The sequence below is a fragment of the Haplochromis burtoni genome, unplaced genomic scaffold, assembly GCF_018398535.1.
Source record: "Haplochromis burtoni strain Fernald_Lab_line unplaced genomic scaffold, NCSU_Asbu1 Contig_44, whole genome shotgun sequence".
In the NCBI taxonomy this organism is placed as follows: domain Eukaryota; kingdom Metazoa; phylum Chordata; class Actinopteri; order Cichliformes; family Cichlidae; genus Haplochromis; species Haplochromis burtoni.
Genome location: NW_024582405.1, coordinates 1116547 through 1141271, shown reverse-complemented (window position 1 = coordinate 1141271; position 24725 = coordinate 1116547). Strand labels below are relative to the sequence as shown.

Below are 24725 nucleotides of genomic sequence, written 5' to 3'. Positions count from 1 at the left end.
TGTGTGTGTGTGTGTGTGTGTGTGTGTGTGTGTGTGTGTGTGTGTGTGTGTGTGTGTGTGTGTGTGTGGGGAGGTGGGAGGTGAGAGCAAGTGTGTTATGATGAAATGCTGGGGAAAAAAACTCCTCCTCAACACGGTGGCCAATCACCGCTATCACTACTCTTTGCATTTCAAAGACGCACTCTTGTCCGTTTCATCTCCACAGAACCACAAAACGCTCATCTGTTACACACACACACACACACACACACACACGATAGCCACCTCCGCTTCAGTCCATTTTCCCAGTGCCATGAATTATGAAAAAGGGTAAATGGAACATCAGATACACACAGCCTGCACTTACAAGTACACACACCACATACACACAGATGCAAATAAGACACAACTAAACTACTACGCACAAAACTCGACCAGGGCTCTCATATTTTGAAATCTACATACATATATAACCTCCAAATGTTTACACTCCATGGTTCTTATTATTTATTAACTCGCATATTACAGCTCGATGTTAAAACATGCTTCGCAACTTAGACATTACAGAAAAAGTCAGCCAGTTATAAAGACTCTAATTAAACTTAATAACAGTAAGTTCAATTAAAGTATGATGACACTAAAAGCACAGTCAAGCAACTAAGAGTTCCTCTCACTTAGTCCATATCCAGCTGGGAAGCAAAAGCCAAAACAGGATAAAGCAGACGGGTCTTGCATGCTTTAATTATAAGACTCATGCTTAAACTTCATTGACACTCAGTATGTGTCTAGAAAAGTTTGAAACCTTTATCAGGGTTTCTGCATCAATAATTATTATTATTATTATTATTATTTTATTATTATTATCAATAAGAGGCGGTCTAGCCTTTATTTGAGTCTCAGTTTTATAAGAACACAATCTAGATGGAATTAATAACACATAATAGTGGTACTTCTTACATCTATATCAAATTCATTGAGCAATTAATCACAGAGCTAGCTGGAAAAAGTACGTGAACTCTAATCTAGTAACTCCTCCATCCTCCTCCATCTGATGTTGTCTTTAGTTGCCTCTGAGACTTGAACAATGATGAAAGACGACTTTTGGATCATTCCTCCTGCAAAATCTTTTAGTCCATCATTACGTCTAGGATGTCTGGACTGAACAGCCCACTACAGGTCGTGTTAACATCAGGATTCAGATTCCTATATTCCAGAACCTGAATTTTCTTCTTCCTTAACCACTGTGATGTTTGTGTACTTATGTTTTTGGGTCTTCTAGGATTTCACTGTACAATAGAGCTGACTCACATAGAATTTTTATACCAACAGTGATATTTGGTGATTTTAAAATCCAATATTCCAATATATCGGCCAGTAATTTTTTTTTTTTTCAGATACGCGAAACATAGATTTTTCTGACTTTTTTTCTACTTAGTTACTTAATACCATTTACAGTGTGAGACTTTGCTTGGATCAGCTAGTTAATCTGTAGCTTCCCAACGTGTCACCAACAGGAAAGTTGCAGAGTGCCCTCTGGTGGACAAACTATGCAACGTCAAGACACCGTCAATGCTCGTAAATGGCGATAAGCCAAACACAGAGATCCACAGATTGGCAAATAGCTAATATGTGGCTCAATTGTTCAGTGGCTGCAAGGCATCCAGGATCTGAGACACCGAAGCAGCCTTAACCATGATGCATCCTCTACTATGCTTCAAATCTGTGAAAAACATTGACATTGTTGCAGGCTTCCACCTCCATGTATCCCTATTATGTTTCTTCTGAGATCCTATGTAACTAATTATTAGGCCACCATTTCCAGTAACCACCTTTTAAGAAAGCAGCTGAGTTTTTCAGTAATGTAACTTTGCATGCATTTATTTTAAGGGATTGGAGTGCCAGTTTCTGCTCTTTAAGGAGCGCCTGACCCCAAGTAGTCTTTAAAGAAGTTGCTTTACTTTCAAGTTTGGACTGTGTATGATTACTACAGCTTTTTGTTTGTTACTAGAGTTCTGTCACTTGTTGTTAGTTTTATATATATTCCCTCTGAAAGGGAAATGCACTCTCTTTTGAGACATTTCCTTGAAACAAATATCATACACTGATTATGATTAAGTCCTTGCCAATTTCATCAGGATGGAATTAAAACACAAACAATCCACAGGTGTTAGAACTGGTGGATATAGAAGCTTTATATTTCTGACTTCAGTGTTTAGTGTTTCAAGGTGTTTCTGAAAGTTCTTTTCTAGTGTACGGTATATTTTGCCGAGCACTCATTAGCCTTGTTTTTGCAATGATGCTCCAGGGTTGACTGCTAACTAAGTGTGGTCTCTGCTGAGACTGTGGGGATAAAAACTTTGAGGACAGTCTGTCAAACAGGAACAGCGTGACTTCAAGCTATCTACTGGCAACGTGAAGAAGTCGGGGACAGGAAACAACATTAAGTATCCCTTGGCTGAATTATTCACATTTGTTAATGTTGAAATTTCAGATTACTACTTGAAAACTTTTCAAAATTCTTACTACAAGAGTGTTATTTCAGCATAAGTGGTCACTTTAGGCCTGGATAGTATTGTAACCTTTCATTGTTTTCCAGCACACTGACTGACTCACACCAGAATTTTATTAGCTGCCCCATTACAGAGCTATTAATAGAATAGCTCTATAAAATCTCTCTGCAGAAAACAAACACAACAAGAAGCTTTAGGCTTGATTTTTTTGGAAATGCTTGTGCCCTTTGCTGGTCTACATAAGTCAACCTGACAAAATTTGGGTCAGAATTGATCACTGGGATGGAAACAGATGGGAAAACAGTGTCCAGGTGGAAAAAAGCCAGACTCATGCTTAATGACAGACAGCTTTTTGGCAATGTATGTGAGTCCACGCACAAACTCCTGCAGACCTCACGCAGCTGAGGGCCTGGCAGAGACATAAAACAAAGCTGAAAACTTGAGGGGCTTCCTGGGCATCAGTGGACAAGGCGACGCAAAGACAGAGCAGGTGGCAAGACCTGGCACGTGCCATGGGATACTGGGAGACACTGTGATTACCAGAAGATGTGATGCACACATAGCACACACCGCTACACACTGCTTCTGCATTAGTGCTGTGTGAAGAGAGACAGTATGAGCCATTTAACAAACCTATTGAACAGCATCAAACATTCAGTATTTCTCAAACAGCCACACAGTAAAATACTGCCTGATTCAGAAGTACTTGCAAACTCATTCTAAGTCCAAGGCAGCATCTTGAAATGCATTCAGTTGAAAGCCCCCAAAATACTTAAGCCACAGTCATAGAAATCACAGAATGACCATTGTGAGGGCACCCATTGTGCTCCAATGTGAACTTTTTGGCAGTTCGGGTCTGACTCTGGTAGTAACCAGAGCTTCTAATGATTGGTAGCGATTATGATTATGATTGGTAGCGACTTGCCAATCATAAATGCCTCTTTTCTACTAGTACCTACTTGACTCGACTCTACTCAGTTTGGGTTGTTTTCACCTTAATGTGGGTGGGGTCATTATAGCAACATTGCCAAAAGTCCCGTAACGTCATTTGTATGCGAAAGAAACACAACACAATAACGGATGATATACATGCTGCTCAGTCTACACCTTTTCGTCAGACTCGGGGACTGCCAGACTCATTTTCGTCATTGAGTCATCCTCCTTTCAAAAATGGCAGTTTCGATTTTTGTTAAGAAGTGACTCTCATGACTCATTGAGTGATGCCACTGACGGGCCAATTGCTGGCAGTGCAGTCTGTTGACACGGACTCAGCTTGCTTTGAACTCCGGCAGAGCAGGTGCTAAAAAAGCAGTACCCAGTACCAGGTACAACCTGGTACCAGTGGAAAGAGTGGTAAGAGGTAAAAGTAGCCCATAACTAAAGCACACCCGGTTCTTTTTTTTTAATTAGTCCTTTATTTATCCAGGTAAAAAAAAATCTCATTGAGATTAAAAATCTCATTTCCCATTTTCTAAATGTAATCCTAATGTTCCAAGCCAAGATATATTGTGTTAAATGAAACTCTAAAGCACACACAGAGGCCTTAAACTCACCAGGAAAGTTAATTTTCTCAGACTTCTACACAATCTGACTTCTACTGCCAACCAAAGGAGTCTCACCCTACTGGCTGCTGGAAAGAATGCAGCTATGTGGCATTTGTGCACTTCTTAGGCCCCACAGTCACATCTATATTTTATGGAGACTCAATAAAAATAAATCCAGCCATTTAAAAAGCTAAAACAAGAGAATAGTTGGCATTTCAGCTTGATAGATTTAAAAAAAACCTTTAATCTATTATCAGATTTGTTGTCAGTTACCTTTGCGCCGACTGTCTCATTAGCAGTTGTAAGACTACAGTAAATCAATTTGATATTTGCTTGTTCTAAAAGCCCCAGGAGGATCGCTAGCTGTCTCTTGTTTTTCTCCCCTGCTTCATCCTCCTCTCAGCAGCCCATCTGTGTCATCCTAACACTTTCCGTTTTAACGCTTCTCTCCTTCTCACCTGCCATCGTGCATTTCACATATACCCGCTTCACAAGCTGTACCCACAATCCCCAGCCAATCAACACACCCCTAACACACATCTTTAAACACTGATAAATGCATTCCCACACTTGACTTTCACACTTTCCTAAGGCTTCGCACTTTATTCATCATCTTAATCTTATCTCCATCGCCGGTGTGTGTGTGTAAGTGTTGAAGTGTGTGTTGCGTCTGTTTCTAAGTCAGCCATTGTCACTCTGAAAAACAGTGCCAGGTCTTAAGATGATGTCAGATACAGGCTGCTGGGCTGTCTCCAGATGGATCTTAACTCTCCCACTGGAGGATGAGCCGGGTAGATGGCCGTGCCAAAGTGCCAAAGGGGGAAGGGGACTGGATGGCATCAAGACCTGAGCAACACCAATGAAATGCTGTTTCATTAATCACAGTCTGACTGACGCTGCATTCAGGTGTGTCCAGAATAGCACAAATAAAGGGTTAATAAAAACACTGATCCTGATTCTAGTGTCTTATTGTGTGTGGAACTGTTTAAAACAATGCATTTTGAGTTGATCAAGAAATATTCCCCTCAAAACTGTAAAGCTGAATGGTTTCTTCCTTTTAACGACACTTGAATTAAAAGGCTTAAAAGAAAGAAGTACTGCGTCCAAAGAAACTACTCCTCCTTCTTAATCCAGTCCTCTGTTGTCCATCTGTACCCCCAGTATGTTCCAAGAAAATCATATTTCTGGCTAAACGTACCGCTTCTGATTCATGCTATCACACTCCTAAAAATCCCTGAAATGCTGGAAGAAGCGTAGCATTCAACCATATTTTGGCAAAACTAATCTGTTTGAAGATTTTGAGCATGTGGACGGACAATGTAGATGCTGGCTGAACAGCAGGAGTGGTTTGAGAAGGTCTGTGAATATTTCATTACAATATTTTACCATAAAAAAAAAAAATCCATAGTCAAAACTGGAACTGACCGATGACACCATTCCAGCAATGAATGGAAATGATAAATCTTTTAGAATCGCCAAAATAAAAGGATGAGACATTTGATAGTTCCAAAAGCATACTTTTTATACTATGGTCTGGGTAAACTAATTTAAAGATTTGAATGAAAATACAAAGTTAATGTCGAAAGATATTCCAGGAAATGTCTGATCATCCTGACAGATTTGGGGCAATACATCACCATAACACAGATTTATGTACTGAAAAACAAGGTTATGCCCTGAACCCCTGACAATAAAACTAGTTATGTGTGGTTACTGTAACATAAAAAGAATGCTTTTGTTTCTCACATTTGACAGAAAAATCTTTACCACGTAAAGCTTTAAAGGGTAGTGAGATAAACTGCATTTATCTTCTTTAATAGACATCTAAAGAGATGAATAGCTCATGGATTCAACACAAACAGTCTCACATATGTAATGTGCTGTTTGTTAAAGAAATTATAATACCCTGTTATACCTCAGTACATCACCAGAAGGGTCCTCTGTCATTCCCAGTCCTCCCTACAACACATGTTCTGGCTCTATATAAGGTAGAGGAGCTTCTCCTGAGAAAAAGTTCAACACTAAGGTCATGGTCCTGAAGAAGCTGAGAGCAGAGGCTGGCAGATTAAGAGGACATAAGGTACTGCAGCAGGGACTGTTGGGACAAGACCTGGCAGTACAGAGTCATGAGAAAGTGGTGTACATGGGGGCAGTCGGTACGCTAAGCTTAAGGTCAGCATGATGATGTCAGCTATTCTTTCAGTTTTATTGGCCAATTTCAGACACAGGACAGTAAATAAGCACATGGCCCCTAAACATACACATAAAAGACATGAGGAACTTTTTTCCAAATGAACTTTGTTCCCCTGTTGAGGAAGAGCAGAGGATGTAGATACTGCCAGGCTTGGTGATAACAAAGCAGACATGCTAGTATTTGATTTGATCGTAGAACTCTCAATGGAAAGTGTTTATTGAGATTTGAATTTCAGTAGCTGGACTACACCCCACAGACTTCCCTTTCAGTCATATGCCTATAAATGCCTACTTGCACCACACACCCATTCGTTCTCCTTTCTGTGCCCCACTTCCAGCCTCTCTCAAAGGTTTTAAGGGACTCTCTCAGCGAGGCCTTTCCCAAATCTCAGTCTATGGCCTAGCTTCTTGCTTCATTATCAATAAACATTTGTCATTTGCATTTAGGGTTGGGGACCTTAGTTTCACTTTTCAGACCCGGAAGAAACATCCACCTTTCATACAGGATATGAGAGAAATGTTTTGCAAACTCATTTAGCCATTTTATCAGCTGCCAGTAACAATTTCCGGTTTCTACTGTTTGAATGATTAGCTGCATTCTGCAACCTTCAACTTGCCCAACAGAATTTACCAGAATCCTGCAATTACCACTTGTAGCCACAGGGGCTGCTGTTGCCACTGCTGAGCAGCAAATTCTGCACATTTTTGATTTAGCACATCATAATGGAGCTCTGGCATATAAAGGTGAAACCTAAAACACAATGATCATTAATTCGGTGTGTAAACTATAAAAGATGAATGCTCTAGCAAACATTATTTTATAGTTTAGTTCTGTTACTTTACAGTGTAGCGCTGGAATTGCTGGAAAATTGCAATTACACTGTAACATACTGCAGTAAAACAGTGCACGTGTGTGCTGTTACAAAGGGTTTGAAACAAGTGCCCCAAGAGACTTCATTTACTGTGTGTGTGTGCACCTGTATTTATGAGTGTGTGTTGACAGGACTGCATGCGCTCATGCATGCACTTGTGACATATTGAGGACATTTAAATGCAGCGAGAGAAACGACCTGAGTGGTAAAGGGTGAACAAAGGGAGAAGTGGCAGTAGTGTGTTAGGCTTCATTTACCTTGTGATAGTCAAAGGGTATGCAGGCAGGCTGGTTGTGGCACACACACATACACACACACTTGCTGTATGTTAGTGTACAGCTGTACAGCAACTAAGGAGACTAAACTCAGTGAAGGAGATGCTTCTGAATCATCCATCACGCTTCTGGGAGACAAGAGAAGACCTCCCCTCTTTTTGTCTCTCCCTCCTCCTCTTTAATAATAATCCCCCCCACCTCACCCCACCTCTTCCCCCCACCCCTCTCTCCATCTCTTTCCCCATTTAATAACAGCACAAGAGATCAGCTCCATTAGCCCGGACCTCCTCACACATGCAAATGAAGCCGGCGTTATGGAGGCATGCGTCACGCATTACTGATGCCACACTCCTCGACCCCATCGCTCCTCACAACAGAATAAAGGCTGCATACATGTGTGTGTGTGTGCTTGTGTGTGTGTCTCAGTGAGAGTGAGTGACTGAAAAAAAAGAGAGAGAGAGTGAGGGGGTGCATGTGTGTTACAACAGTGGTTAAATTGAGATGCATTAAGGTTTTGATTGGGGCGACGGACACAATGCTAGTGTGTGTGGAGTCGAGCGCAAGGCCATTACCAGGTGGCCGGATGATAAGATGGTGCAAAGTGAACGCGGAAGGACGAAGGTTCCAGGAAATGGGATAGAGGGGGGGAATTAGATGTGAGGAGGAGGCCTATATGAAGAACATTCAGTATAACAGCTAATTAAATCTACTTTTCCTTACTCAAAGCTTATATTTTTCATTAATTTAAAACATTTCACAGGTCTTCACTTCTATAGGTTGCTCTCGGGTTTTTATAAATACAACCATCTCACACCACTCCACACGGAGGGCATTTCAGCAAAGTTTTTCAGTGATCTGGCTCACGCTCATCCACGTTAAGCAGCACAACTGTAACTGCTAACCTAACAGCTTTCACACCACACAAGCCATGAGCACTTAGAAGCAACTTAAAAGAGCTATTTTTAGGCTCCGTGCTATTTCACTTTGTTTTACACATGTAGCTGCAGTCGTGATGAATCCTACTGAGCTCACAACGTGGGTGACCTTTGCTCATCACGCTAATGCAGCACTCACCGCTGATGCACTTCCGAAGGTGCCGCTTTCACTACATCTTCAGTGCCAAAATGGGATTTTTGGACACACTTCTAGTTAATGAACCCAGTGACACTAAAGTTAACCAGGATTTCCACCACTGTATTAGAAACTGGGAAGCTCACCGATTCTAGTAACCGGAAAACCAGATGTTTTCAGACATGAGCTACAACCATCGCTCGTTTTTGTGCCTAATTAAGGTAAGATAGCTAATTTAAAGTTTTTACACACAGAAAACCGATCAGCTGATTTATTAGATTTATAAATTATTTTTTAAAAATGTAAAAAGAACCAAAGAGGCAAATGATACACTTTAATACTGTTTGACCTGTTCAGCTGGTATCCATTTACATTCACTAATTAGGTTATGCAAAATCATTCATGGCTGTATGCCTACTAGATTAACCGTGATTTGGTGCTCTCCCACTGGCACAACCTACATTATTTTCTCCCTAAGCTGAAAGTGGGAAATAAAGTCCAGGTCTCTCTCTCTGCCTCTCTCACTCACCACACCAACAGGAGCATGTCTGTACAGAAGAAGCAGAAGAAGGAGAAGAAGGAGGAGGAGGAGGAGGAGGAGGAAGTTGCATCCATGGATAGAAAATGCTAACTTTAACTCAATCCATGTTTTGTGTTTGCGTGAGATGTTACAATATGATTAGGTCACATTAAAAAAAATTCTAGATGTTGTCTCCTAACAACCAATACTAACTTATACTTGACAGAATTTTCCAGCATTTTCATGTTGATATAATTAATCTGTAGATGTGTAGGCAGATGTGAGCCTGCCATGTGAAATATGTTACACATCAAAGCACATGACAAGTATTTCACATTTTGTCACAATTATACTTGTTTTGGGTGTAACACACTACACGGTTAGGAGTTACTGTAATTTAACTACATGTACAATTAACATTACAGAGCAACCTGAAAGTATAATGAGTAGTGTGACACATTTCTTTCATTTCATTATCATTTTTATACAGCTTGCAGTCACCTCAAGAAAACAGGTTACTCTAACGGTGGTTAAATGGGTAGTTAACCATTTCTTTTGAATGATTTTCAATAAATTGCGTTCTTAGTTCTTGAAAATCCTGCAGAGGCACTCGAGGTGTAACATCAACCAACTGATGTGAGGTCTGAGTGGATGCATCCGTGCAGAGCTACACATTTGAGGAGCTTGAGGAAGCGAAACGAAATAGACACAAATATTTTTGAATGGAAGGTTATTTAAGAAAGCGCTACAAATGCTCTCCATTTATTGCAAGTCTCTGGTGTTCACTAAAGAAAATATAAGTGTTGACAGAGAGCATAATAAGGAACCTCAATCACGTCCTGCTACCTTGTTAGCCTTGACGGATATCCAACGTAATTGAGCTGAAACGATGGTTTGTCATAATTGGAAATAATTAAAGGCTCTTTTGTGGCTTTCATACCTGAAGCTTTCATTAACAGCTTCAATACTAAGACCTTGCTTTTGTCCACTTGAGAAAGTGAAATCGGTCACTTATGGTCTTTCAAAACTACAGATTCGATGAAAAAACTTCACTCTCCTAAACAATCATTCCTGGCAGTCGGTTGGCTGTTACTTAGCGCTAAGGCCCCAGTGACAAGGTGCCTCATAAAAGGCCACCATATCAGATCTATTGCTGTCCATGTGAATGTGGACCGATAAAAGAAGACGGGGAATAAATCAATATCACGAATGCCAGTTCATCAGATTGGAGGGTAGCTCAGACGGTGAAATGTCAAACACTAATCTCTTTAATAGTCTGATATTACATTTTAATCCCAGTCTGATTCCTTCACTCTTTCGTTCGGGCTGTCTGTCGATGCCTGCGAAGGAGGAAGGTGAGAGAGACAGTAAACAGAGAAAGAGAGGTATCAAAACAGAGTTGAAATTGGGTGGATTAAAAAGACGGAAAGAGCAGATTCCAGACAGAGAGAAGAAAAGAAAAACAGCAGAGGACGGGAAATGGTCGGTTTATGGAGCGCTGTGGCACGCTGCCACTTCAGGTCTGAATTTACAATGTGGGGCGATGGACTGTGAGAGACGGAGAGGCAATAAAGCGATGTCGATAAGAACTGAGGACAAATTGATATGATCATAACATGTCACATTAAAGACAGGCCTGCCATCCATCAATATGATAAAAGGCCTTGTTCATTCTAACACTAACACCACAGCCATTGATCTCAATGCTTCACTTAGCCAACCACTAACCATTTATGATAACTATCATTATGCAGTTACGAGGATGTTGATGATCTATCGGTCCATGCAGTCCACAATGACAAAGATAACCCTCACTAATCTGCTGCACTGGCAAGCCTGAATCATGGAGGGAAATTAGGTAGAAAAGAGAATAATTTCCCTCAATTCTTCTCAATTATGTCATAAAATAATGTGACGGTGATGAAATGACAAAGTGGGCGGAGGTGGCTGTTAATGGTGATTTAAAGAGAGGAGCCAACTTTTCCTTACTCTGAGCTTACCGGAAAGATGGAGCGCTACTGAATTCAGAGAGACAGACAGCGAGAGCGAGAGAGGAAAAGCAGCATTGACGATAACACCAAACATGCTTTTAAATCACCCTTGAGCAAATCAGTAAATCAATATCAATTAGGCTGTGAAAGAGCCCAAATGGACAACTGGCTTTGTTTTAACTAATGAAGTCTGTGGAGAATCCAATCAGTCCTGCTACCCCTCTCTCACTCTCCGCTGCCACCCCCACTTCTCATTACCACCATGACAAGATGAAAATATGCACATGAACAAATACACAAATTCTGATGCACTTCGTGCTGCATATTTAAAACTACAATTTGTCGATATTAATGTTTTCTTAACAGCCTCACATTGACCAGCAACTATTATTGATTTCTTGGAGCGTATTATACGCGTTGACTGAGTACCTATCTGCACAATCCAGGCTTCGCGCATGTCAATATCTTTGTGCATGTCAATATCTTGTCCAAAGGATTTCCATGTACAGTCATCAACAGTGCACAAATGTATGCACTACTTATAATCTTTGCTTCTTGCTGGGTGAGCTCATGATAACAATCCCATGAGCCACTGTCATTCGGGACCTTGAGAAAGAGTCAAACTAGCATGCTAGTCTACTCATTTTCCTAGCTAAGCTACCGAGCTTGTAGTTGTACAGTAGCTAAAAAAATTCTACTATTTTCTACAAATACTACATAAAAGTATAGAAATAACAAACTCAAAATATCCTTTATTTCGTCAGTTCTGGCTTCTTTGTTTGTGCAGAAGTTTTTTCCTGATCTCTGCCATCAAATATTGAATATTTTGGCTGGTGTGGACTTATCATCGGAAGAAAATAACAATCTGAAGACAGGAGAAATTACTTGTATTTTGAAGCAATCATAGAAGCTCCATCCAAATACAGTGAAATTACCTCATCTCCCATCATTTTGGAGCTGACAGCTAGAATTCCTGGACCTGGTTGTATATGTATGCAACCCTTTAGCCAACCCTGTCAGTCAGTGGTAGCCTTCGCTGCCACTAGTAGCTGTTCCAGCCACTCGCTTCTAAGTTAACAGGTAGTTTTACTTGGTATGCATCCATCTTTTATTGCTGCAGGATTCCAAATTTCACTGACGGACTGCTTACATTTCGAAACATCTCATCTCTAGCAAAGATTGGACAAAGTCCATTAAAATCAGTTTTCCAGAGGAGGTCACACTAAGTGACAGATAAAAGTTAGGTAAGAGAAGAAAAATATGGAGCCCTTGAGAGTTTGAAATCAATACCAAGATATAAGAAAATCTGCTATATTAGCATTTAAGCTAGCCAACATCTGGCCAACTGTCTGGTGTGCATCACTGCAGAGGCCACTGATTGCACCTGTATTGATTTAAATAGCACTAAGTCACTCATTTAAATAGCATTGTAGTCACTCATCTCATCACTCCTTTGCCTAATGCCGCCTCTTATTGATTTTTTCAGGTTATTTTGTTTTCCTTTTAGGATCTCGTGGGGCGATTTTGGCCGTCAGTCATGTATGCACGTGCTAGCCCTTTGCAGGCATTTACTGTGATAAAGGTAAGATAAAGTTTGATCAAAGTTGAATCAGGAAGTTGATCTGTTAATAAATGATAATATTATTATCCTTTGATGGGTGCCTCATTCTTTTTTAGTGACATTACAGCATTTTTGTGCCACTGATTTTGATGCCATGAGGTGTGAATAAACCAAAAACAGTGAATCTATGAACTGGAATGCTAAACAACAGAAACAGAAACCTACTACAAAGTTATGCAATGCTAAAAGAAGCTGCTGGTTTGGGTGATTTTTCTCTTCAGCCTCATCACTACCAGTCGCTCCTTTCACATTGTCTTCACATCCTCGTTTGATATATGGCTATGCGTAAAATATAGGTTATAGCCACTTTAATGTTGAGCTAAATGAATGGAAGTGTTTGAGTGCATAAGTATCATTGCTACAGTGATTAGGATATGGTTTTCACTGACTGACACACACAAACCACCACATTCCCAAAGACACACGCACACACACACAGAGACACCATCCCTGGCAGGCAGCATGCGGCGAGGCTGCTCAGGGTTGCCATATCATTTTAAACATCCATCAGCTCAGCAGAGATATCATATTAGCTCCTCATCTGCATACGGTGCAGACAGAATGACAAACGAGAGGGAGGGAGGGCGAGAGAGAACGCGCTTCTCCCCCTCTCCTTCATTGCATCTCTTACATGGCTGCCTTCCACCCCTCCACTCCCCTCTTTGCTCCCTCTATCTCCTTATCCCTCCCTTCTAACCTCCTAAATTGGATCACCACTGCCAGCAAAGCGTGTGTAAAAGTGTGTGCGCGCATTGTTGCGGTGTAATCACATCTTTTAAATGGAAAAGGGATGAATCTCAGGAGGAACGATGACCACTGGACCCATATCTGACTCCCAAGTCCCCCCCATTGGCAGTCTTTGTATCTCCGTATACTTCATCACACTTGCTTTCACTGAGTAATCTAAGAGTCTTGCAAACTTTTACACCTTATACCGCCTACGTCTTTTACTCTACAACTTTCTTTCCACCAGTCCTCAAACTTTTCTAAACAGTTTGCTTCCGCAGAAACTTTCAGCAACATTTTAATAGCAATGGTTTTTCTCTGCTACACCACAGATTATTAACAATTTTGAGCCCATTAGAGATTTTACTGTCTGCACGTGCACATCCTCATTTTGCAGTGGTCTGAGAATGACATTTCTCTTTAGATTTTTTGTAATTGTAAGCCTCAATTACCCTGTTCATAACCTAGTTGTTGCAAGTAATTTAAACTATAAAACAAGCTCTGATAATGCACTTATGAATAAGTTACTGTGCAGCATTGAGTCTAACGCTTCTTTCATTTAATATGCTCAACAGCAATGTAATTTTCCACTGATGAAAAAAACAACATTGTATCCTGTTGGAAAACAGTGAATATTTAATGGTGATGTTATCCTGGACTACTTGGTGTAAACCTAATTTCTAACCAATAAAACCATCGCAAATTTCTTATTCACAGCCTTCGATGATTGAAGTGTTCCTTCTAGAACTCGCACTTTATTGGTTTACACTTTTGCATCATTCCTCACTATGTTGCATCGGGTCGCAAATCCCATTTTTTCCACAGAAATTACACCGCACTGAGGGAGAAAATGGCCCATTTCCTGTTGTCTTTAATGCTTATTTTTGTTCAGTGAGTTTAGTTATGCCATTTACAAATGACCCTTGCGTCGAATTACCAAAAATAGCAGCACAACTGATTCAAAGGCATCATTACCAACATTCCCACAATAGCCCAAAATTGCTGCTGGTTGTTTTCCCAAAACTGGGAACCAACTGGGAGCTATAACATATGATTGTTTCTTCTATATGTAGTCAGGGCTGCACTGTACTGATGAAATAAAGGAAATTTGCTTTCCTTTTTATCAAATGACATATGTTGATTCTGCCTATGTTTATTGCATTTGTGACAACTCCATTTTAATGTTGTGTTCCCATTTGAAGGAAAGTAGCACTGCTGCTAGAGCTCTTTGTTTTCTTTATAATGTATATCATTATTATTAGTAACAGCAGTTCTGGACTGATACAAATTACTGATATCACTGTTTCCAGTGACAAATGGGTGAATGCATTTAACTAAAGCTCATAGGGTTAAGACTTTTGGCTCTGCAGTATGCCATGTTTGAATTTATCAAGGGTAATCCAATCTGACCAGCATCTCTCGAACTCACTGTCATCCCCTCAGGTTCTGATTTCTAGTCAGTCCATTTCACCCACCTTTCCCACATTTTGAGCTAAGAATAAAAAATTTAAAAAAGGTTGAGGACGTGTCATTCTTTGCCCCCCCCCCCCAAGTCACAGACATACAAAAAACACTTGAGAGCGGAAAGGCGTTATCACAGAAAAGTAGAACAATGCTCAGGAACACACTGGTACACAACACCGTGACAATGGCTCAGAATGCTGCAACACAACAGGGGAGAGCGAGAGAGAGAGTTTGGGAATGAGAGAGAGAGGGATGAATGCAGTGGTATCCTCAGATCTGAAGGCAAATCCCCCTTGGTGTTAGTTCTGCTCGAGCGGCTGGCACTGACACATGAATATTTCATACTGTTGATGTTTAAATCCCATCATTTGTGATGTAGCATGTGAGCGTGTGTGGAGATTCAGTGAAATGAGGAAAAAGAGGAATGTGTGTACACATATATGTGTGTGTGTGCGTCTGTGAGACAGAGAGGCAGAGTGTGTTGATCTATAATGCATAGTTTAAGTAAGTTCACTTGTGATCGGGTCTATTGCGCCTGTGTTTCAGTGTTGTGAAAGAAGTGGACGTGCTTGTGCCTGTTCGTTTGCCTGGAAGCGCAGATTACCCTCCGTTAGCTCATCCGCATGCAACTCCGACCATGACACAACAATACAGCTGTGATATACATGTTTGAAAGCATAAGCATGTGTGCATGCCCGTGCAGACACTCAATTATTCCGACTGATTCAGGAGCTATTTTACAGTCTAGTTTCTGACATTCAAAAAGCACAAAGCTCGAACATAAAGACCTCATCTCCAGCAAGCTAAAAAGGCCCCGAAACAACAGGGCATCACTTTTGGTTAATCTAGTGAATCAGCAGTCACTGGTTGAGTCACCGGGTTGAAAAGGTAGCACGGGCAGTCAATAAAAGAGCTGTTCAACCATTGGGTAAGTTCTCTTTAAAGACTTAGCTGGATTGTAACCTACCACTCTGCTACATTACCCTTATCACATTTACCCACGGAGTACTTCTTCACACGACCACAAGAGGTCCTTTATAGTTTCTGGATTGGACCCAATTTATCTCTAATTACAGTGGATTGCATTTAAAAGAGGGTTCCTATAGTGGCCACATCTATGGAACTGAAAACTGTGGTGGACCTGTCCTAATTAACAGCACCTCTCATTTAATAAAGGGTATGACTTCACATGTTTGGGAGCCTATATAAGCGGTTTCATTTCAAGATGGCTTTTTCTCCTCCCGGAAGGCCGATGTCTTTTAGGGACCCAGCTTGTTTTTGTTGTTTTTCCTACTTTGGTTTGACTGTGTTGTCCTGTGGTCGTACCTAATTTAAGTCACATGCTGGTCAGCATCTAGTTTTCTTTTGTTCTTCCTTTTTTCAGGCTATGATCTTTGTGCGTATATTCTTTTTTTGTTATGTTCTGAATGACTCGGGCATAACACAGCTCCATTCAATGCAGGTGTTTAGTGTTCTGAGTCACAAAATACATAAATGACATCTCTATTCTGTGATTTAGATTTTGTCAAAAGAAAGCTTTGTGCTGGTCAAACAAGCGCATCTCAAAATATTTGTGTTGTAATTAACACCATACACAGTCAGTCATAAAGTCACGGCCAAAACAGGTTACAAAAGGCTTTTTACACAGCATTTAAAAGCTGTAAAGCCTAACATAAAAAGACTTCTTGGTGGGCTTTTATTTAACATCTATTATTGCTCATTTTATTTGTCTTGTTTTAGCTGAATCACTTGCAGTGTACCCACTAATTAGTGAATCAATTTGGCTTTATTTGTAGATTATGGTTTTATTAATGGATCAATTTATCTTCCCACTGTGTGCTTGTGTCTGCATTAAAGCCACTCAAAGCAGACCAGACCACTTCTCTTCCAACTCATCCCTCAGGCTCATTACTTCATCTCTCTTCCTCACCGGGTCCCTTTCCGACTCCTGACTCAGTCTCTGCTACTTTGTCTTTTTTCCAGGTAAGCGACGCGATCAAACTCAGACTCTCCATTCTGACTTCCAAATGCGCAATTTCCCAGCTAATAGAGTGTACTCAGAAATGACTAATCGAATCGGAGCTACCTGGAAAATTAATTTGCCATTATGTTCTTCCAAAATTGTAATAGGGAGGGCCAGCAACCTTGTGTAGTACTGCCGCAGGGGAAAGTAAACAATTAGAGACTCGTGACTAATGAATTCTGTGATTAACGAGTATGTCGGAGGTAAATCTCGACAAGACCGACACACACATGCGAGAACGTATGTACAAACAGTTACACACTCGGAGTGAGGCGCCCTTATCTATACACAGAATTCATGGTTGAAGTGAAATATTCCACACTTCTTCCAAATTCTTTTCTCTCCCCCTTCCACCTGCCAATATCCTTACCCTGCATGGTTAAGTGAAATAGCTGGAATATCCACTCACAGATTGTGACTGATAGCACGCGTAAGCTCCGGCAGCGCGTGTGTATATGTGTGTTTACATGTAAGAGCAAGCAAGCAAGCAAGACTCATGCTAGGTTGGAGTGTGTGTGGCAAGAGACGCATGATAAGGCCAATCTGGTTTGTGTTACAGTCCCAGATAAAGCAAGAGTGGTGAGAGATAGATAGCGGAGGACTGTGGAGGCACGGCACTGCGGTGGCAACACACATTTATACCACCACTGTGTCATCTGTATCTGAAAAAACGAGCAAAAAAGCTTTCTGAAGAATTCCTTCATAAACAATAAATGAGAGGAGGATGAGGTGTGAGTTCTATACACTCTGCTTCTATCACCAAGGCTCTATTATATACAAAACCCAATGGACCGAGCCCCATCTGGGGAGCGGGTAATGACAAATATAGAAGGAACATTAGGATTAGATGAGAGTGCATGTGTGTGTTCATATGAATGTGCATCAGATGCCCAAAGCGAAAGCCACGGGCTTAATTGAAGGATGTAGTGGCATAGTGATAGATAGAAAGAGACAGAGGAGACAAGTTGTGTGTTGCTCTGTGTGTGTGAGAGAGTCCCACAGTGGTGTAATGACTCCCCATGGGAGCAGGACCCGGGGCTGAGACTCCCTTCTGACTCCCTGCTGTCAACTGAGAGGAGGGATAAAGGAGGAGGAGGAAGAGGAAGAGTGATGGCGGTGAAAGAGAAGACGATGGTGGCGACAGCTGCCGGCTCCTCAGGACAGTAATTGGTTGGCTGAGAGAATGACACACACACACAACACACACACGCAACCTGGGGCCGCACGGACGTTGAACCCACTACCCAAAATCGACAATGGCACATCCCACCTGGCACAAGCCACCCAAGCCTCACACCCACAGGGGTCTCCTCTTAGCGCCAAGCAGGGCTTTTAGGAAGAGGAGAAAGGAAGGAGTGAGGAGGGGTGAGGTGGGCTTATTCAGCGTGACACCTCCAGTCACATCTCAGTAAACAAGCCATCGGACCCCGGTACCCGAAACCCAGAGCATGAGTGGCAGCTCCAAATCACACATGACAGCTTGACTGACAGGCCGGTATGGGAAAAGGGAGGGATGGAAATATGAAAAATAATAAGCTGTAATATTATCCAGACAGGAGCGATGGGGAGGGTGGAGGGAAAAAAAGGGAAGGAGAGAAAAGTGATTCGAGGAGATGAGGGTGCCAGGAGTGGCTGCAAAGAAATCCAACTATATGCTAGGGTCACGGTCGAGTTTTAGTAATGTAAGAAAGCATCAGGCTGGAATTTAAAACTGCTTTTCCTACATTGTAAAATTGGAGAATATAGGTATTTTCATTGTAATAACAAACAACCATGGAAAAATAACTAGCATAATGCAAAGTTATTTGCACCAGTCTAATTTCAGGTGCTTGCTATTGTCACTTATTACCATCGCTCACACTGCTCCTCCTGCAGTGAGGCTGACAACAGATGGCTGAAGTGAAATAACATTAATCTACAGTTGATGACAGCATGCTATGTTAGCATAACAAGTGTTAAACCAACTGGGGAAGCATCATTTTCAGAGCTTTACAGTAGCTTACTTGACCAACGTGTCGACTATGGAAAAGACGCAAAGAAAAACTGTTACTGTAGCAGGAAATATCTTCAAAGTGCTCCAAATCAACCAAAGATTATTAGCGTAGCTCTTGATTAGCTTGCTCCTATCTAAGCCAGTTTTTTGAGTGACCAATCAAATTGGTGCATACCCAACTGCCGTATTATAGATGTGTTAGTCATGGCTGAAATGGTGGTAAATAAACAATAAGGAACTTTGTATTAATAATTTTATTGAAATTTCGACTTATAAGTGCATATTTAGGATCTTTTTAAGCACATTATATACACCAGATAGCATATGTTGTAAATAATAACATGTTATCACAAAATCCATCTGGCTCCATTCACTTTGATGGCAATTAAAAGAAGAACAATATGTTGTGGCATCATGCGATCACTGTGTTTGCTTGCATGACTATAAAAAATAAGTTACCTACGTTTTGACAAAGCATTGTTTTTCCACCATATGACATGTTAATAAAGTGAAACACTTTCTTCTTATAAAGTTGTTCCCAGACAGGGCAAAATAACTTTTGAAATAAAGCTGAGACCTCAATCACAGTTTTAATATTAATGATAAAATATATCAATCATCATCATCTGTCTCACTGGGAGCGGTTGATATGACTGTCCCTTATCTCATTATAAAAGTGCTGGTGAACTGGCATCAGTCAAACCCAATATAACAAAGTAACTGGAAAGAGAAATTAGTCCTTTGTGGGAGCCTGGTGATGGGAAAGTAAGAAAGAGGCCGGAGGAAGAAGTAGAGGCTGAGAAACAGGGGTTAAAAACGTGAGAAGTGGAGAGGAGAGGAGGGGGAAAAAATTCAATATATTTTTAATCTAGCGGATGTAATCAGATTATGCGTCTGCCAGGAGCGACGTATTTCATAAGGAATAACCAGTTTCGGGGAGGGAAGGGGAAGCGGAGTGGCGAGGAGGAGCGGAGGAGACGGGCACTTTGGCTGGCCGATCTACATCGACACTGACAGATTCTAATAAATGCGCTGGGAGGCGCCCGGAGAAACACAATGCCGTGTAATCATTTTATCATGACAAACCGGAATTCCAATGCTGTCCCATGTGAGCCCAGCTGAGGGAAAATTGAATTAACTGTGAATTGCTCATGCTTGGGGAATGGGGAAGAAAAAAAGGGGGATGTAGGAGAGAGGACAGACAGAGAGTAAGTAGAAGGAGGAGGGTTTGGCTTGCTGTACTTTTGGCAGAGTTTCTGGTCTCTCTGGGTTCGGTTGGTTTCATAGCGGAGCTCTGGTTTCAGCAGCTGCTAGCTAATGACGCTAACTCAGAGATCCTATACTCGTGTTTTCGAGCCCTGCATGACTTAGCTTAACAGAAAACGCATTACACACTTGTGAAATGAGATGCAGATGCCCTCAAGGATCCGAGGGACGGGACTATTAAAACAATCACAAACATCTGCTAACACATGTTCAACCACAGTCGTGGTTCAGCTTCTAGAACTTCTATGAGGTGAAGAATGACGAGAATAAATAGGTTTATTCCAGATTTTAGGGAAATTGGCACTTTTGTAACCACAGGGACCAAAGTCATCTTTGTGGCTATGGCAAATTATTGCCTTCAGCTGCCACTTAAATTACTTCTTAATAGTAGAGTAATCCAATATGTCCGTTTCTAGCTTGCTAGCTTGTACTCTAAGGATTTTTCTAAAGCTTTTGTAGCCATGCGTGCTAATTTTTGACTTTATGTAATCACTGAACATCTAAACATGTTGGGCACATACGCTGTAATATAAGCAGCATTAGATCACATGTGAATTATCTGTCAGCCATGCTGTGTGACTTTTTAGGTCTTGTTTGGACATGTTATTCCTCTTCCCCCCCTGATTTTCCTGATAAGGAACATGGGACTTTATCTAACACAGAGTTGGTAGATGTTTTAAATGTCTCCAGCTGTAAAAAAATATTTCCTACACACAGAATCCCAGTGATTAGCAGTACATTTCTGCCAATCCTCATTCCTGTGGTGTCAAATACAGGCCGCAAGTATCCAAAAGATGAGCACAAAGGGTTCCTTTTGCATCTGCGCCAGGACACATGAGAGTAATGGCAATGGTAGGATGGGTCTCACTTCCAACTTGTCACATATGGACACTTGTTTATGGTCTCTTGGAATCATATTTTAGCACACTGTGTAACATTAGGCTTCATGGTTTGCCATGCAGCCTAAATGTTGTGAGGGAGAGAGATAACGCAAATCTGTGATCCTTTTCTAACCTCATAGTTGCACTGAATATACAAGAAAAGAAGAAAGAAAAGTAAAAAGCAAGTCAATATAAACCCATGTGCTAAAATCTTTAGCTTTATAATCAGATACAGTGTTTATGTGAAACACATTGTAGTTTTATCTAAATTTATTAACTAATAATAAGTCCTTTGTAATTGTTGACTGTACTCTTTAAGTCTGAGTCATATCTGGAAGTCCAGTAAATGCCTTTCCTTTGATGAAATGTGCTCATCTTTTTTCTTTTTTTTTAAATCTCTGTGGAGGTATTTGTTCCTCTTGAGCACAGAGGTAAAAGATCATACACACAGAACAGAATCTGCCATGCTGCCGCCCGTAACTTCAGATTAGGCCTTGTCAGGGTTTCGGGGTCGCTACGGATACAACCCAGATGCTGCAGCTATGCAGCAGTGTGTCGCTGTGGAAACGGGAAGTGTTGACTGCTGAGAGATAAAAGGCTTGATTCTTCCCCCCGCTGAACACAGCCCAGAAAGGCAGAAACATGGTTAGACTGAAGAGAGAAAAATGAACACACCACACTCATCGTATTGGTGCATGAGTTGTGTAAGTGAAAAGAAGAGCCTTTTTCTCAAAGTCTGTCACACTCCCACACAGTTCCTTTTTTCTGTCTCCTTCTGCTGTCACTTCATCGCTCCTTAATCATTAATATCACAGCTCTGACCCCAGCCAATGAGGATGAAGCAGGGATTTGCATAATTAGCCCCACTTGGTGGACAAGCCCCACTCCAGACCTTATGAGAGCGTCTCTAGTGTGCTTGCTCAATTTGACATGTAGGAGGCCGCATACAGTTAAGAGGGGGGAAAGTGCCAAACAGATGACACGTACATGCTGTAGGTTTCCTGATACAGGAGTGTTGCCTCGAGATGAAAAGAAGACGTTATCGTATTGCTTTTGACGCAGCATTGTTAGAGCCAAGATGTCAAGTGAATGACAACTTTCGAGAAATTGGAATTAAATTTCTCAGAGCATTAAATGTTGTTCAGTTCCTGGGTGTGCTTCTTACACTTTAGTCCTTCCTAATCAACAAAGACATCACAGACTCTTGGCCAAATATAAGCTTGATATTTTACATTTAGAAACGAGCCGGTAGAGCAATTTGGTTTTAATTGTGTTGTATAAATAAAACTTACTTTCTTATATTTACCCACAAATCCATTGCAAGTGTAATACAAAATATTATTTATGCATTCACTGTTAACTTAGTACCATAAATGGAAAATGGATTTAAATGGTATTTAATAATGAGGTTAACGTACAGAAGAGGATGTGTTGTTGTTTTTTTAAATTAGTATTTTAATGTCACGTGATTCAAGTCATCACATTCTGAGATATAGATATTTTTTAAGCTTATGTGACAGCCTCAGTTTTTAAAAAGAACTACGTCTCTCAAATTAATGAATTAAGCCAAAGTGGATTTGGTTTAAGTTGTCTTCTTTATACTTACTTTATTTATTAACCTTTATTTCACCAGGAAGATCCCATTGAGATTAAAAACCTCTTTTTCAAGGGAGACCTTATTTGCTATTACTTCCTAATAGCAAATAAAAGATACAGGAAACAAACTGCACCCCAAACCAAGAACTGTATGAAATATACGCACGGCGGAGACAATGATGTGAAGAGAAGTCAAGTTTCATTATTCAGTGCATCTAAATAAATTTAACAGATATTATAACCAAGAGGCACAGTGAAAATCTTTTCCAGATCTCTTGTCCTCCCTTGACCCATCACTGTAAAGTTAGATGAACCACAAAGGCGACTGACATTTCTGGGGAGGTTGCAGTGGACAGTCATTTCACCGAAGGTTCTTGGCTGTAAATGTCGCTATGTCATTTATCTGACAAATGTAGTTCCCTTGACATTTATTGCATAACTTTTTATTGATAAAAACCCTTTCTGCCCCAAGCAAATGTTCAGGATTTTTCAAGAGTACTGAGCAACTTATAAAAACTTCAGGCTTAACCCCTGAGATGACTACATGGAAGTGAAACAGAACAAAGAAACATGGGACAGATTTCCAGAATTAAACCCAATTATGATTAGTGATTGGTTATAGCATTAGGGTGGCTTTTGTTGTGATTTGGCGTTATATAAATAACATTTAATTGAATTATAGCTTACTTGAGCATTTTTAAAAAATCTTATTATCATGTAGCTCAAGCAAGACTATTTTTGGTATAAAGTACCCAAAACAAACAAAAATAACACTGAACATCTGATCTTCTACGTGTTATCTTTTTAAATTGAAATGTACCTCTAAATCAACTAAACCTTTTCTCAGTGATATATATATATATATATATATATATATATATAAGGGAGTAACATATTGGTTTATCCTCACATTTATTCAACATTTATCCTCACTGAAAAGGGAACATTATGCATGTATTTTTCCTTGCATGCAATTACTGCGAAAAGCAGTCATTTACTTTTGGTTCAGTAAAATGACAAGGTTGTGCTTTACAGCTTTTTATTTGATCAATAAAAAGCTGACCAAGCTCTGACCACATCTGTTTCTAATGAAATAGGGATTGTTATCGATTTAGCAGCCCAATGCACTCATGGGGTCACAGATTTACTAGTCTAATGTGAATATAAGAGATAGAAAAATAGAAAAAAATGCAACATGAGGAACAACGTAGGACGACTATTTAAGAAAGAATATGCCAAACATTTTTGCAAGCCTAACTAATAAGCTGTACCATTTCAAAATCATTGAAATTGAATCTAGGCGCTGTGTAGTACCTAAGAAGATTAGGACTGCAATCGCATAAATCCATCTTGTTAAACAAAACTAAATATCTTTTGTCTTTCAGATGAATTTAAAGGAATATGCATTTATGGAAAGATACTACATTATTGTTTTTATTGTTAATATTAGAGATCTAACCTTTTAGCAGTGAAATTCCTGGTACTTAAAGCAGAGCAGAGCGGATGAAGGAAGGGACAAATGTATGGATAAAAGGACAGATGGATGTGACAGAGAGTAAATGTGCAGAAGAATACCATTAAAGAAGGCAGCACTGCAAGAGCACGTCCAGACAGAGTGGTCTGAAGCCCAGGGGATGTCAGCTTTTATCACACCCCCACACACAGAAACACACATTCAAAGCAAAGCACTGCTCTTCCGCTTGACAATTCCCCACACCATTAGCTCTCGTAAAGATTTCTTTATTGGTATATGTCATGCTCTGAGTTTTCCTAGAAAACAGCAGTCGCTGGTTACGAAGTAATAGCCTTAATCAGCAGCTGGCGCCATGCCTGAACCTGGCCTCGTGGCTTAATCATCGCTGTTTCGTTTTCTCCATGGATACAGAGGAGAAGCCCCAAAACACTCCCGCTTTATGACAACATGCCCCAAAAAGTAGGAAAAATGAGACACTGTGTTGTTGAGAAGAATTAAGCTGTTATGTAAGTTGAAAACAGACAAGAGTCTGCTGATACACAAGAATCACATTAGGCTGATCGCATCTTGTTTCACTTCACTCTGACACAGCTGGTGTGTGAGACAAGAAAGAGAGACAGGCCTAGAAAGTAGAGCTGAGTGTGACGGGATGAAGCCACTAAAACGGAAGGCAAAGCAAGACAGTCAAGGCAAAGTTATTTCTCAACAAAGGCATTTTTTTAAGAA

General features: G+C 40.5%; 1 protein-coding gene across 21 annotated transcripts in view; it reads right to left on the bottom strand.

The window, feature by feature from the left end:
- Positions 1-24725, bottom strand: part of celf2 (cugbp, Elav-like family member 2) — a 236789-nt gene that overhangs the window by 192006 nt on the left and 20058 nt on the right. The window lies entirely within an intron of this gene.